Raw genomic sequence first — 16,546 nt, forward strand, 5'->3', positions numbered from 1 at the left:
AGAAGACAGCCCCAATTACCAGGGTGATGGGCAGGGAATCAGCAGCGTCTCCTGTCATCCATCTGGCTGCTTTGCAAAACCCTCTGCTGCCACATCTGCTAGGCACACACTCATTATCTATGATCATCTCAATGCCATTCTATTTAGCAGTTTCAAGCTCTGATTAAGGCAGGCTTTGTACAATGTAATAGAACCTATGCTTAGGTTATTGTAAGAAGGAAGCAAAACCCACAGAGCCCTCTTTGCCAATAGACTGCACAAAAGCCGGTTTTAAACCATCAGGTATGCTGGGAGAAAGGCAGAGGAAACACACCAAGAGAGCATCCCCTCTGGGAACTGGATACCCACTCAGGGCAGCATTCATTTCATTCACTCCACAAAAACATTCTGTGTATTCTACTATGTCCTGGCCTTAGAGCAAGAAACAGACCCTAGTAGAGCTCACCAGAAGCCAGCTCTATGTTGGGAGCTGGTGGCCGACTTAGAGCTGGGTCACATGGGGGGCCTGCTCTCCAAGCTGCCAGGCCAGCAAAGAGCCAACAATAGACACAAGTGTAATATCATTCTATGAACGAATACCTGTTAAGCTGTTAGAATGCCGGAAATCTAGTAAGCCCACATGTTTGCTATCATTAATGCAGTGCAATGATCATTACCCTCATGGAGGTAAGCAAAAAGGGCCCAGGGAAAGTCACGCACTGATTCAGCCCAGGAAAAGCGGAGGCCTTTCCAGAGGACGAGGTGTTTGTCCAGGTTTTACTTCAGTCGATGGAAGAACATGGAGGGAGCATGGACATCTAGAGTGCACGGCATGTACCAGGGGTGGGAATAAGGCATGCCAGAGCTGAGGCTGGGCGGGAGGAGAGGCCTGCATGGTGGAACTGAGTGGAAGGACTATTCTCAGGTCTCTGGCTTGAGCACCTTAGGAGGGTGGGATGTAAGAGACTGGAGGAGGCATTGGCAGGATAAAGGGCAGGTGTCAGGGAGTCAAGGATGGGAGTGGACATGCAGACTGTGTGTGCCTGGAGGACTGTGTCTTTCTGGTTGCAGACAGGAGTCTAGGGTGCCAGTTTCAGGATGGAGAGGGAAGCTGGGAGCAGACTCAGTCAGAGAGAAGGTGCATAAGCAACGAATTGGGACCCCACCTGCGGAGGCCACCTGGGTCTGGCCCTGGAGGAGAGAGGCTGCGAGGTGCAGAGGGGGCCCCCCAAAACCTGCCTGTTCACAAGATGCCCTGCAGGCCACTGTGTGGTCCTGCGTCAGGGAGTGCTGTCCCCTGTTCCTCCCTCCCCTGCAGCCCGGGCAGCAGGGAGCAACAGCACAAGGGCATAAACTTATTTTTTTGCTTCCGCTGACATTACTGTCTTTCTGTTCATTGTCATTCTTGGTGGCAGCCCGTGGGGTGTGTGTGTGTGTGTGCATGTGCGTGTGCGCTGCACAGTCAATGTCTCTCACTCGTTTCCTAGGAAACAGATCTGGCTGTAGAATGAAATGTCAGCTGCAGCCACACGTAACTGAATTGGGAAGGCTCCGGTGGGCACTCCCCCCTCCCTGGAGAAGGCAGCGGGTGACACATGCAGCTGCGGGCGACAAGCTAGCACATTCTCCATATCCCCAGGGGTTGAGAGCTCACACATGCCTGACTTAACTTCACTCTGTCTAATAGGCTCCAGGTTCAGAGATCTGGCTATACGATGAAATGCCAGTGGAGGGGGTAGAAGGGGCTGGGGAAGGGGCCTCTGGGAGCCCTGTGATCTTGTGTATCCCCAAATGCATCAAGTGGAACAGGTCTTGTGATCTGTTGACCACAGATAAATGTGAGGTGCAGAAAAGTCAGGCCACTTGCCCAAGGTCACATAGCTGGAAAGGAAAGGAGCCAGAATAACACCTCCCCCGGGCACCTACCGTCCACTCAGATCTTGGGCTTGATGCTGGGGTGAAGGATGGAAAAGGCAAGGTCCCTACCTGAAGGCACTTCTGGCCAGGGGAGGCTCAGGGTCCTAACTCCAAAACAAGGTCCTCTCAGCTCCACACGGGCTCAGCAGGGCTGCCGGGTCCCCAGAGAGTCCCCAGGGGAACTCGGTACAGTCAGAGCTGGCTGGACTCACCCGTGGCCCTGGCCATTCCCAGGGCAGGCGTAGTTTCCTTCCCCCAAGAGCCGTGGGGGGACCCGGAGCTGCTCGCCCTGGGGAGGAGCCAGCTGGGCTTGGTGGAGGCCCCGGAGTCTGGCTACTCAGAGCTGCAAGCAGGTGGTGGGCTTGGCTGAGGCCCCTCCCTCCCAGCAGAACCTTCTTTCTAGTTGTGGTACACGTACACAAGGGAATATCACTCAGCCATAAAAAGGAACACACACCAGTCAGTTCTACTGAGGTGAATGAACCTAGAGCCTGTTATACAGAGTGAAGACAGAAAGAGGAAAACAAATATTATGGAAAGAGGAAAACAAATAGTATGTTAATGCATATATATGGAATCTAGAAAAATGGTACTAATGAATCTCTCTGCAGGTCAGCAGTGGAGACGCACACTTAGAGAACAGACTTGTGGACACGAGGAGGGAAAGGAGAGGGTGGGAAAAATTGAGAGAGCAGCACTGAAACATATGCATTACCGTATGTAGAACAGATAGTTGGTGGGAATTTGCTGTATGACGCAGGAAGCTCAAAACCGGTGCTCTGTGACAAGCTAGAGGGGTGGGATGGGGTGGGAGGTGGGAGGAAGGTTCAAGAGGGAGGGGACAAATGTATACCTATGGCTGATTCATGTTGATGTGTGGCAGAAACCAACACAATATTGTAAAGCATTTATCCTCCAAATAATAATAAATAATTTTAAAAAGAACCTTCTTTCTAAGCAGTCTTGCTTCACGGATAAGCAGATGTCTACCTGCCACCCTGTGTACTGTAACCCCCTGCCACCTCACCTCAGCTGGACGACTGACTGTGAGGAAGGAAGCCAGGAAAGTCGCCTCCCTTCTCCTCCCCAGCCCCAGCTTGAATCTGGCCTTCAGAAACATCTGGCTTTGTTTTTTCTTTTTTTAACATCCAAAACTTTATTTATTATTGGAATATAGTTGCTTTACAATGTTGTGTTAATTTTTGTTGTACAACAAAATGAATCGGCTTTATGTATACATATGTCCCCTCCCTCTTGGGCCGCCCTCCCACCCCACCCCAGCCCACCCTCGAGGTCATCAGAGAGCACAGGGCTGAGCTCCCTGTTCTGTGCAGCAGCCTCCCACTAGCTATCTGTCTTACACATGCAGTGTATATATGTCAGTGCTACTCTTTCAATTCGTCCCAACCTGTCCGTCCCCTCCTGTGTCCACAAGCCCATTCTCTGCATCTGCCTTTCTATTTCTGCCCTGCAAATAGCTTCATTAGTACCATTTTTCTAGATTCCACATATATGCGTCAAGATACGATATTCGTTTTTCTCTTCCTGACTTACGTCACTCCGTAGGGCAGTCTCTAGGAGAGTTCTCTGGCTTTCGACAGGTGCTGATATTCAGTTCTCTGTCCCTCAGACCAGAGACAGGGCTCCCAGAGGCCCCTTCCCCAGCCCCTCACACCCCCTCCACCGCAAGCTGCCAGTTTACCCCTCCGTCCATCCCACTACTGTGTGGCCTGGCATGTGTCCCCATCGCCACTGTTCCAGTTCAGGTCCTGGGACCTTTCTCCCACAAGCATCCTGCATCTCTCATCCTTAGAGATAGCACCTAGACCCTGAATAACCGACTGGCTAGAAGTGCAGGTGAAGTGGCCTGCTGGCTGGAGGGATGTGCATACGGCCATAACAGCAGGCAAGAGCCACTGCATCTCCAAGGAAGCTGGCTACGGATGTCACAGTGAGCTCTGGAGAACTTGCAGAGCATCTTCAGGGCAGAAACCAAAGGGCCTGCAGTGCTGGCAGCTGGGAGCGGTGGTGGCGCTTGGCTGTAGATAAAGGGGAAATCAGAGGCCCTGGGCATCAGGCCAGGTTCTCAGCACACATTATCACCTCAACCCCAGGTGTGAAATGGATCACCTCCACTTAACTGGGGAAGCGGAGGCAAGCACCATGGTTTGCCCAAGGTCACCAGCCAGGAAACGGCCCAGCTGAGCCAGGACTGAGGGCTGCCCTGGGCTGGAATGTAAGCGCTTCAGATGACTAGAGTGTTCCCTCTGTGCTTGTAAACCTCCCCACTGAGAGCTGGCCTGTACAACCACGTTGCCTGACTGACTAGCAGAAAGTGTTCACTAAGGGAAAGTAAAACTTCCACCTGGCAATTCTGAGTCATCACCCCACCTGACTTCAGGCAGCCAAATAAATGAGACTTCCCTGGACGTGGGACTTGGGAGATGAGGGAAATGGAGACAAAGGATGAGGGAGAGCTGCAGGGAAGTACAGAGAGACAGAAGGAAAAGCACACAGGGGCACAGAGACTGAGAGAGGAAGTGCAGTTCACCGTGAAAGAACGAAACCCACACCTACGGAGAGAACGGGTGAGCCAGAGGCTCCAGGAGGATGCTAAGAAAGAAGGATGTTTTAGATGTTTTGTTGTGTTAGTTGTTCAGTCGTGTCCAACTCTCTGTAAGCCCATGGACTGTAGTTTACTGTAGCCCACCACCAGGCTCCTCTGTTAATGGGATTCTCCAGGCAAGAATACTGAAGTGGGTTGCCATTCCCTTCTCCAGGGGGGTCTTCCCGATCCAGTGATCAAACCTAGGTCTCCTGCATTGTAGGCAGATTACCATCTGAGCAACTAGAGAAGGCCAGATACTAAACAATTTATTTATTTGACTGTGACAAATCTTCCTTGTGGCACACAGTATCTTTTTTTTTTTTTTTTTTTTTAAGCTGTGGCATGTGGGATCTAGTTCCCTGAATGAGGGATGGAACTCAGGCCCCTTGTACTGGGAGTATGGAGTCTTAACCACTGGACCACCAAGGGAGTTCCCAAAATAGGTGACTTCTTGGCCTGTATGGGTTGCTGTGGACTTGGGAGCAAAAATGTGATGACTGTCCAGCCCTGAGCCACTTCAGCAGCTCAGGGCAACATCAAAGGAACAACTGCCCATCTTGTGGGTAGATGCACTGCCGCACAGCAAGAAACAGGCTGGTCCCTACCCAAAGGATGTTCAAGACTGACCTCCCATCCTCTGCTGGTTGCAATCACCCCACCCCACTCCCATCCCTGGATGCCAACCCTTGGGCTTGGCTGCCCACAGGTGTGCACGAGAGACAGGATGCCAGGTTGAGAGCGGCTGGCCTGGTATGCCTGAGCCTGAAGCTCTGTCCTGATGATGGCCCTCAGGACCCAGGGTGAGGCTGTTTCCCATCACTGAATCCTCAGTGGGGAGTGGGGCTGCCTTTGGCTTGGCTGCTCCAAGGAGCCTACCTCTTGGTTCTTAGAGCAGGAAAAATACCATCTCCCCTTCTCTCTGGTTCTTTGATTTTGTTCTTATTTTTCAGCTGCACTATGGCTCAGTGATAAAGAACCTGCCTGCCAATGCCAGAGATGCAGGAGACTCTGGTTCAATCCCTTGGTTGGGAAAATCCCCTGAAGGAGGAAATGGCAACCCACTCCAGTATTCTTGTCTGGGAAATCCCGTGGACAGAGGAGCCTGGGGGGCTACAGTCCATGGGGTCACAAGAGTCAGACATGACTTGGCAACTAAACCATCATGAGGCATGTAGGATCTTAATTCCCTAACCAAGGATGGAACCTTCACCCTCTACACTGGAGGGCAGAGTCTTAACCACTGGACCACCAGGAAAGTCACCTAATCTTGTTATTTCCATTGTTCTCTGTCTCTTGGCCCCTTTTGAACCTCTGCACCTCTCTGTCCCTTTCCCCTTGTATCTCTCTCGCTGCCTCTCTCCTCTCTACCCCTCCAAGTCCCTCTGCCCCTTCTCCCAGCCTCTGTCCACATGGCAAGTGAGATCACCTGGCCACAGCTGCATCACCAGTTGCAGAAACCAGCCCAAATATGGGGCCCTTGTCTTCCTTGAGTTGCTCAGGCTCCTCTTGCTCAGGCTGGTGACTGGCTGCTTCCAGGGTTAGGGGCTCCTCTTTCTTTCTCTACCCTGTCCGGGAAGCCCAGACACATGTCCTTGGGCCCCCACACACTCTCCCCTCCCTAAACTCCTTTCTAGTTGGTTTGGGTGTTTGGGGACAGACTTTCTAGATGCCAGAGAATTATGACCTGCGACAGGGGCCTGGGCTTAGGCAGGAATGGGGGACCCACTGGCCTGCTTTGGTTCTAGATCCTGGGGTCAAGGCCTCGTTTTGGCCAGCCCAGCTCCCTGGAGCTCTGTAACTACCATAGAGAACCAGAGAGTGCTCCACCGCCAGCGACCGCCTGAGGATCTCACAGGCTTGTAGTCCAGAAGGCAGATGGGGCGTCTCTGGGTGTTCTGGGTAAACGCTATCAATATCCATCTTTTCTAGGGATGACCAGCGACCCTGGTTGTGCTTAGCCTCCCCCTCGCCTCCTGCCTATCCCAACTGGCTGGGGGGCTTCCGCACCTCCACAGGGTGCAGAACATGGGGGAACCACTGACAGATGCGGTGACCAAACATCCCAGTTGGCCTGGGACTATATGTCACAACAAACTGTGGAAAATTCTTCAAGAGATGGGAATACCAGACCACCTTACCAGGCTCCCGAGAAATCTGTATGCAGGTCAAGAAACCAGACATGGAACCAGACATGGAACAACAGACTGGTTCCAAACTGGGAAGGGAGTACATCAAAGGCTGCATATTGTCACCCTGCTTATTTAACTTATATGCAGAGTACATCATGCGAAATGCTGGGCTGGACAAAGCACAAGCTAGAATCAGGATTGCTGGGAGAAATATCAGTAACTTCAGTTACACAGATGACACCACCCTTATGGCTGAAAGTGAAGAGGAACTAAACAGCCTCTTGATGAAAGTGAAAGAGGAGAGTGAAAAAATTGGCTTAAAACTCAACATTAAAAAAACTAAGATCATGGCACCCAGTCCCATCACTTCACGGCAAATACAGGGGGAAACAATGGAAACAGTGACAGACTTTACTTTCTTGGGCTCCAAAATCACTGCAGATGGTGACTGCAGCCATGAAATTAAAAGATGCTTGCTCCTTGAAAGAAAAGCTATGACCAACCTAGACAGCATACTAAAAAGCAGAGATATTACTTTGCCAACAAAGGTCCGTCTAGTCAAAGCTATGGCTTTTCCAGTAGTCATGTATGGATGTGAGCATTGGACTATAAAGAAAGTTGAGTGCTGAAGAATTGATGCTTTTGAACTGTGATGTTGGAGAAAACTCTTGAGAGTCCCTTGGACTATAAGGAGATTCAACCAGTCCATCCTAAAGGAAATCAGCCCTGAATATTCATTGGAAGGATTGATGCTGAAGCTGAAACTCCAATATTTTGGCCACCTGACGCAAAGAACTGACTCATTGGAAAAGACTGATGCTGGGAAAGATCAAAGGCAGGAGGAGAAGGGAACAACAGAGCAACAGAGGATGAGATGGTTGGATGGCATCACCGACTCAGTGGACATGAATTTGAGCAAGCTCTGGGAATTGGTGATGGACAGGGATGTCTGGCGTGCTGCAGTCCATGGGGTCACAAAGAGTTGGACACGACTGAGTAACTGAACTGAACTGAACTGAGGCACTTCTGTGAGCACAGGACTTCTGGAGCTAAAACCAAGATAGTCCTGAGCACACCAGGACCCCTGGTCACCCTACAAAAGGTGGAGCAGGTGGAAGTCCCAACAGTGGGGTCCATGCTTGGCTGTGCGACTCAGAACCAGGGACTCTGGGCAGCCTCTGCTTCTCCCCCTGGCAAGTGGAAAGTGAAAGTGTTAGTCACTCAGTCATGTCCAACTCTGCCACCCCATGGAGTGTAGGCCCGCCAGGCTCCTTTAGCCATGGGATTCTCCAGGCAAGAATACTGGAGTGGGTTGCCATTCCCTTCTCCAGGGGATCTTCCTGACCCAGGGATTGAACCTGTCTCCTGCATGCAGGCAGATTCTTTACCATCTGAGCCAGCTGGGAAGCTTCCTGGCAAGTGGGCATGACTCTGACACCCACCTGGTCAACCACGCATGAGTGGTCTCAGTCACGCAAAGTCAAGGTCTCTCCACCTTTCACTCTCTACCTGAGTGACTTCTCCTTTGTGAATTCAGCCTATGTTCTTTGTCTCCACTGTAAACCCAGACACTGTCCATCTCACGGTAGTAATCAGCGACAAACGTGGAAGCCTGTGAAACCTAGTGCTTTCTGCAAGGTGCGGGCACTTCTCACCCTCAGGCCTTAACGGATGTCTTTCCTGCTCCCTCTGGACTGTCTGGCATGCCAGCCCCTATGCTTCTCCATCAAAGCCATTATCCTCTTGTAATGACTTTTTACTATCTTTCCTATCACAGTAAGTCCCCTATATACAACAAGTCCTGTTCCAAGAGCACGATCGTAAGTTCAATTTCTTCATGAGTCCAACAAAATAAGTCTAAGTACCCAACTGACAAGATTGGCTACATAGTACTGTACTGTGATAGGTCTAGAATACTTTTCCCACTAGCAATACATAAAAAACAAACACAAAAATTAAACAGTTTTAGTCTTAACAATGCAGTACCTTGAAAAGCACAGTAGTACCAGCCACATCACCGCTGCTTTTATGCTTGCTTCCAGACATCCTGGGCTTGCAAAAAAGACACTGCACTATTGTATTCTACATAGTACTGGACAGTAAAGTGCACAGAGGCACAACCGTTTGGAGAGGATGCACGCACGTGACAAGGTACGCCAGACACGTGAACTAACTCAAGTGACTGGACATGCGAACACACGTTTACATCTTTGAAAGTTCACAACTTGAAGGTTGGTATGTAGGGGACTTGCTGTAGAGCAGAGAGTCTCGATCTGGGCCTCCCAGTAGAGATACCTGAGAATCTAAGCTGACATGGATGCTCGAGCCGTTTTTAGGCACATTAAACCAGAACGTGGGAGCAGGGAACAGGGAGGGGATAGGTTTCAGGCACTGGTGTTTTTCAAAGCCCTCCTGTTGGTCCCAGTGTTCACCCAGTGCTGTGAACCCCTAACAGGGAGCAGTGTCTGCAGAAGAAGCACCTCTTTCCCCTACTCATCCCCCCATGTTCTCCTGGAGCTCCTCGTCCTGGAGCAGCCATAGACGCATGCCATCCATTCAGGAATTTTCAGTTATTTGGAACAGTGACAGGGAGAGACCAAATTAATGAGCAGTGTGTGTTGAACTCGAAGTATCAACAACAAAGGAGGAGGCAGAAACGTCTCAGAGAGAAGTGGAGACAGGAGAGCATGGAACTAGAGTGGGGGTGGGGAGGACAGGGCAGAGAGAGATGTTTCTGGTCCAGGCCTTGGAGACCTGGACACAGGTTTGCTCCGTGGGTTCCATTAATTACCACAGTAACCATTCCTTTGTACTACTGTATACAATACAATCCTGCATTGCTTAAGCTGCTTTAAATGGGCTCCTGCTCCTTTCAAACAAATGATTCCTGACCAAGAATGTCCCCAGAGCCTGGCACTGTGCCTTGGCCTGGGTTTGGAATGGTTTGGAATGGCCTTCGTTTGCTGAATGGGTGACTGAATGCATGCGTCACCACGGCACGGGAGCCCAGATCATTAATTAATTGATGCACAGCAAATGCCACAAAGCAGGTGGCATTGCATTTACTTCTCAGGTGGGTGAGTTGTCTGGAAAGGTGTGGGCCATGGCTTTCCATTAACGAGGCTTATGTCTCTTTAGGGAGAGGAGGCCCACTCACTTCACAAAGGCCCTGAGCAGTCGTGCAATGAAGGGACTTATTTTCTTAAATATGTTTAATGATGCATCTTGTTTAAAAATATTTATTTATTTGGCTGTATTAGGTCTTAGTTGTGGCATGTGGGATAGAGTTCCCTGACCAGGGATTGAAATCCAGGCCCCTGCTTTGGAAGTGCAGTGTCTTAGCCACTGGAGCACCAGGGGAGTCCCTGAAGGAACTTCTTCCAGAACTTATCTCACCATGGAACACTTTTCATTTTTTGGAAGATCTATCAACATTCCATGAAACCAGTGTTCTGGGACCCTGGAGCTGTGGCACATGCTAGGCTTTGGAGTCACTTGGGTTTAAATTCATTATATATTATTAGCCTTGGTGTCTTCAATATATCTCTTCATTTCTGTGGACCTGTTTTCTCTTTCACAAAAAGGGGAGGATATTACAAATCTCACAGGGTTGTGCAAAACATGATGCTGTGAAAGCTCCTGGTTCATAAAAGTGCTCAATAATGGTTTTTAAACCACTCAAATCATTTGCCAGGTCCAAGTGATGGGTCTAAACAAGCTGTGTGCTCAGTCACTCAGTCATGTCTGACTCTTTGTGACCCCATGGACAGTAGCCCACCAGGCTCCTCTGTCCATGGGATTTTGCAGGCAGGAATACTGGAGGGGGTTGCCATTTTCTCCTCCAGGGGATCTTCTTGATCCATGGAAGAGTTTCCTGCATTGGCAGGAGGAATTTTTTACCACTGAGCCACCTGGGAAGCCCCATCAAAACAACTAGTCAGTGACCAATTACTAGAAAAACCACACACTTGTGCATATACATGCTGGGTACAAATTGTGCCCTCCTAACATTCATGTCCATCAGAATCTGTGACTAAGAACTTATTTGCAAATATGTGTTATGTAAAAAAAATGGTACAAAGGAACTGATTGACAAAACAGAAATAGAGTCACAGATGTAGAAAACAAACTTATGGTTACAATAGGGAAAGGTGAGGGAGGGATAAATTGGGAGTTTGGGATTGATATATACTAACTACTCTATGTAAAAGAGATGACTAATGAGAGCTCTATTCAATACTCTGTAATGGCCTATACGAGAAAAGAATCTAAAAAAGGGGATATATGTATACGTACAGCTGATTCACTTTGCTGCACACCTGAAACTAACATAACATTGTAAATCAACTCTACTCCAATAAAATTTTTTTTAAAAAGACCTTATTTGAAAATAGGATCTTTACAGATGTAAGCAAGGGAAGATGAAGTCATACTGGATTAACAAGAAGAGGCTTTAATAAAAAGAGAGAAATCTGGACAGACACACAGGGAAGGAAGTCGCGTGAAGAGGGAGGCAGAGACTGGAGAGATAAATCTACACATCAAGGACCACCAAGGATTGCTGGCAGCCATCAGGAGCCAGCAGAAGAAAGGAAAGACTCTTCCCCAGAGACTGCAAAGGGACCATGGCCCCGCAGGCATCTTGGTCTCAGACCTCTAGCCTCTGGAGCTATGAGGGAATACACTGCTGTTGTAAACTAACCCTCCTCAAATAAACAATGCATATGCACAGATACACACACGAGAGGCACAGGAGAGGCTTAGAAACTGAAGCGTCAGAGCTGTATTAAGATCAAAGGATTACTCTGAATCAGCCATTTGGGGCGTTGTTTCCAACACCTTCAGCTCCTGTTTCTTCCTCATTTCTGATATTCAATGGGTCACCAAGTTCTCTGCTTTGGATATCTCTGGCACTGTGCATTCTTCCATCCTCACCACTGTGCCTGCTTCCAAGGTTCCTCATCTTCCAACTGGGTAAACCATTCCCTCTGGTCTCCCTGCCCCTGGTCTTATCCCCTCTGATTCATGCTCCTTGACCAGAAACCAGACCCATTGTCCTGTCTGGGCCTCTGCTCGCTGTCTCCTCCAAGAGGGAGGTCGGCTGGGGTCAGCGGCAGGATGGAGGCCATCACTCTTGGTCAGCCCCACCCCTTCCTCTTGGTTCCACTCCAGTGGCCTGGTTAGATACGGTTAGCTTCTCCCCCACGGGCCTGGCTCCTCCCTCCTGGTCCATCTTTGGGACCATGGTCCCAGTTGGCCCTGTCCCTCAGTCAGCCCTCTCTGCCTGATGCTGTGGAGGTCCCAGTGCAAACAGGACTGTGCTAGAGAGGACCTGAAGGGGCCTCATCGGCATGTGTATATATGTGTGTGTGTGTGTGTGTGTGTGTGTGCAGTGCTCTGCCTGAAGTCCACCTCTCCCTCCATAAGGGGCCACCCACTCAGGCTCCCCATCAGCTGAGGCCCCTTTCCACCTCTCACCGTTGAGATCCCAGGGGAAGCCCATCTGCTCTCTGGATTTTGCAGAAGAGGTCCTGCTGACTCAGGCCAGGCCCCCTCAGACGCTTGCACGTTGCCCTGTCTCACAGTGTTTGTAGCACAGTGAATGGCTCTTCAGGCTGCTTCCTCCCTGCCCTGGCTGCACCACCCTTGTGTCTGGGGCATACAGAGGGGTGTCCCTGGGTACAGTGTGTTCCAAATGGTCCGACTCAACAGAAGTACTGGCCTTGACCAGCCCCACTGGTACTCTCACACCAACCCAGAAAGGACCCTGCCTACTCACACCCTCCACCTCACTTGACATGACTCCACTTGGAGTCTGGAAGCCACTTCATGACTTTCTCCCTACCTGCCCTCCCACCTACCCTGCTCTGAGTGGCCTCATTTCACTGACCTCTGCCTCTGAGTTCTCAAGTCATGGTCCTCCTAGGGCCTGGTTACCACACCAGAAAGATTATATATACAAAGATATATAGATACATGGCCATATATGTGCATGTCTGTATAATTATACAAAGGGTAACAAACTGCAAACACTATTCTACATGTGTTTTTCTGACTATATTGTGGAGATAGCTCTCTATAAGTATATTTACTGCCCTCACCTTTTTTATAGCTGCATAGTATTCCACTGTGTGGATGTGCTGCAGTTTATTTAGCTTATCTCCTCTTGAGGGACATTTGGGTAATTTATAGTCTTTTTTCTTATAAACAGACCTGAAATTAGTAAACACATTTGTACATAGGTCATTTCTAACTGGGTTTTTGACAGAAGGTGAAAGACAGACCTAGCCAGACTGGAATTTTTTCCTTCTTTCAGCAAAGCAAAAATTCCTTCTATGTAGCTGTAAAAAAGGATGAAGACAATCAATATAGAGGACTATCTCCACAATATAGTGAGAAAAACGTGTAGAATAGTGCTTGCAGTATGTTGCCATTTATATAATTATACAGACATGCATATATATGGCCATACATCTATATACCTTTGCATATATTTGCATGTATAATCTCTCTGGAAGAATGCATAAGCAACTGGTGACATCAAAATCCTCTGTGGAGGAGAACCAGATTGCCAGGGTTAGCAGTGGGAAGCAGCATTATCACTGCATACGTCTTTGTAACTTCTGAATGTCAAACCATGGGACTATATTACCAATTCTAAAATTTTAAAATAAAAGGCAGTGGCTGTTTGAGAGTGCCTAACTGACCATCCACTTCCCAGGTTATCCAAGCTGCCCCCTGCATTATCCAGTCACCAGGACACTATCTTTTGGACCTCAGCATTGTAGCCTCAAGGAGTGTGATCTTCAGTGAGCATGATCAGCCTGCCCTGAGAGCCAGTGGGAGCCACTGATGGGGGGTGAAGCTCTGTTTCTGCAGTGATTCCGCCCCTGAAGTCCTCATCACTTCCCAGCAGTCTCCCATATGTAAGCCCCTGGGGGTATACAAGTGCTCCTACTGGATGAACTGCACTGTGACTTTCTGGGAGGCAATGAGTGTTCCATAATTGGCTGGCTTCCCTTTGTGCCCAGACTACCAGGAAGCTCTCAGATGTAATTACACACCTGCCTCTCCTCACCTGTGCCCACACTGTATGGGCTCTCCATCCAGAACACCAGTCCTTCCCCCAAGCTCCCCAAAGCCTGTGGATCCGACAGAGAGGTGAGGGGAGTCCAGGCGACAACCAGTGTAGCTGTAGGGCAGGGAAGACCCACTGTCGGGGAAAGGGTAGACGGGCAGCAGCAGGCTAGGGGTAAGGTAAACGGGCACACAGAGAATGCTGCATGATTGACTAGTGCTTCCAAGCTATTTCACTAACTCCTTGAGTTTGGCTAAGAGTCTAAGAGGCAATTCCACAAAGCTGGTTATATTTCACTCATATAGTCTGACAGAGGAAAAGTCAATCAAGTCTGTCTGAATTTCCAGACGCGTTTTTGGAATGCCAGCTACAGCGGCTAAAAATTCATTCATTCACACTTCTAAAATTAATTTCACTTTAAGGTCTTAGTTAGATTTTCCAATTTGAAAAATAAATCAAAATTCAACTAGGAATTATCTTCTTGAAAATAATTCTCTCTTTTTCAGGGGAAAGAAACAGCATTAGCCTTGCTCGTTTAGTAAGATGTGGTCTTTAAGTATAAATTGCTGAACTTAACAACAGAGGCCTGGATGTCCTCTGATCTTAACAACCAGAACCAGGAAGCCTGACATTTATTAGTGAGGGCTCGGGGTCTGGCTTGACACAGACACTTAGGTGTCTGTGGAGAGATGAGCTCCATCTCTCTGAGCTTCTTCCGAGCAAGGGTGAGCTCTTACCCATGTACAACTGCAGGAGCAGCAGGGTTACCTTGGTGTTGCACGAAATGCTAGGCATGGAAAGAGCTTTGTAAGCCGTCAGCTGCAAAGGTGCTCTATCAGAGTGGTGGCTGGAGGAGAAGGTATGGAGACCACCTGGAGCTTGCACGGGCTCACTACCGAGCCCGGGAGGTAGGAAGATCCAGAGGTTGTGCAGTCCAGGGCATGTGGGAGCCAGGGATGGTTTCAGGGGCACAGTGCAGGGTGACGCATAATAGAGAGGGTGGAATCTTCAGTGCTCTCACACTCCCCAAATTCAGGCCTTTGTGACGGTTCCATTCGACAGCCTTCTCCGACCTGACCTCCTGCCTCCTGATGGGTTTTCCTCCTCTCTCTCCTCCCTCTTTCTCGATCTCTCCAGCCTGGAGCTGACAGCAGTCCGTTCTAGCATCGAGACCTGTGCCAGCTCCTCGCTGTGCTCTGTAACCTGCACATGGGCTTTAGGGGCCAGCTCTGTCTTCTCTGCAAGCCTCATTCACCGTCCTACTTGCCCCTTTCTGGGTGGAGTCTCTCTGATGCCCCCAGGCTGGGAAGAGATGCCCTGTAGGTGTGAGCACACATTGCTGGGCACAATCTCTGCTTCCTGTCATTACACCCATCACGACGGCGCTTCTGCTTTTCTCTCAGCTACTCGTGTGTGTGTGTGTATGTGTGTGTGTGTGTGTGTGTGTGAGAGAGACGACTAGATCTGCGTTTTGGAAAGTGCTCTGGCTGCAGAGAGGCACATACGTGGCAGGATGCGGTGAATGTATGGAGACGGTTCTCCCAACACCTCTAGAGCCCGGCTTTCATGGTTGATCTGCATGTCCCTACCACCTTTGAACTGAAGCCACGTGACCTGCCTTGTCACCCTGAACTGTGGCCAGAGTGGTCCACTTCTGTGTGTGGGGGGAAGCTTTAAGAACCAGGGAGAGATTGGCCACATATCTGCCCTCGGTGGAGGTGACTGTGGAGGCAGGCGTCAGGATGAATCTATGTCAGGCTGTGTCCCTGAGCAGTCACAGTGAGCAGTGCCGTCCTGCCAACCATATGGGACCTAAAGTCTGAGCAGGAAATAAGCCTCTGTTGTGTTCCTGGAGATTGGGGGCTTGCTTGTTATTGCAGCATGACGTCACCCATGCTGACTAGTACACTCGTTAGGAGGCCTGCACCTAAGTCCAGATGGGATGATGGTGGCCTGGACCGGAGCATTGGAGGAAGAGAGGGACCAGACAGGATGGTCTGGGAGAGATTTAGGAGGTGAAATCCATAGGGCTGGGTGATGGCATGGTCACCATGGATGAAGGAAGCTCCTGCAACCACTTTCCCTCTTTCAGGGGCATGCTCACTCATACCTTTTCAGAAACCCATAGGTTCTTTGAGTTAAGATTTCCCATCCTATCTTTATATCCAGGGTCAGGGGTCTGTGTTGGCTCACTTCAAACCTTCCAGAGACACAGGGGATCTGGGTCTTTGTTTTGTGGAGGAAGAGCCTTGTCATAACCATGAAAGGTGAAGCCACAATGAAAGCAAAAGCGTTAGTTGCTCAGTCGTGACTGACTCTCTGTGATCCCATGGACTGTAGCCTGCCAGGCTCCTCTGTCCATGGGATTCTCCAGGCAGGAATCCTGGAGTGGGTTGCCAATTCCTTCTGCAAGGCGATCTTCCCAACCCAGGGATCGAACCTGGGTCTCCTGTGTTGCAGGCAGATTCTTTACGGTCTGAGCCACCAGGGAAGCCACAATAGTTATAACGTATTGATTGGACCTACTGTGCTATGAGGGGGCTTCTCGGTGACTCAGTGGTAAGGAATCCATCTGCAACGCAGGAGACCTGGGTTCAATCCCTGGATAAGGAAGATCCCCTGCAGAAGGAAATGGCAACCCACTCCAGCATCCTTGTCTGAAAAATTCCACAGACAGAGGAGCCTGGTGGGCTACAGTCCATGGGGCCACAAAGAGTCAGACATGACTGAACAACTAAACAACAGCAACTGTACTAAGCGAAGGCTTTACAAACAGCACCCAGTAGGACACTCAGAACAAGTGGCAGGGCAGGCTGAGTTACAGACTCCATCTCA

General features: G+C 49.6%; 1 protein-coding gene across 1 annotated transcript in view; it reads right to left on the bottom strand.

Annotated features, from left to right (window-relative positions):
* Positions 1–16,546, bottom strand: part of RASGRF1 (Ras protein specific guanine nucleotide releasing factor 1) — a 101,383-nt gene that overhangs the window by 77,817 nt on the left and 7,020 nt on the right. The window lies entirely within an intron of this gene.

The sequence above is a fragment of the Dama dama genome, chromosome 13, assembly GCF_033118175.1.
Source record: "Dama dama isolate Ldn47 chromosome 13, ASM3311817v1, whole genome shotgun sequence".
NCBI classification, from domain to species: Eukaryota; Metazoa; Chordata; class Mammalia; order Artiodactyla; family Cervidae; genus Dama; species Dama dama.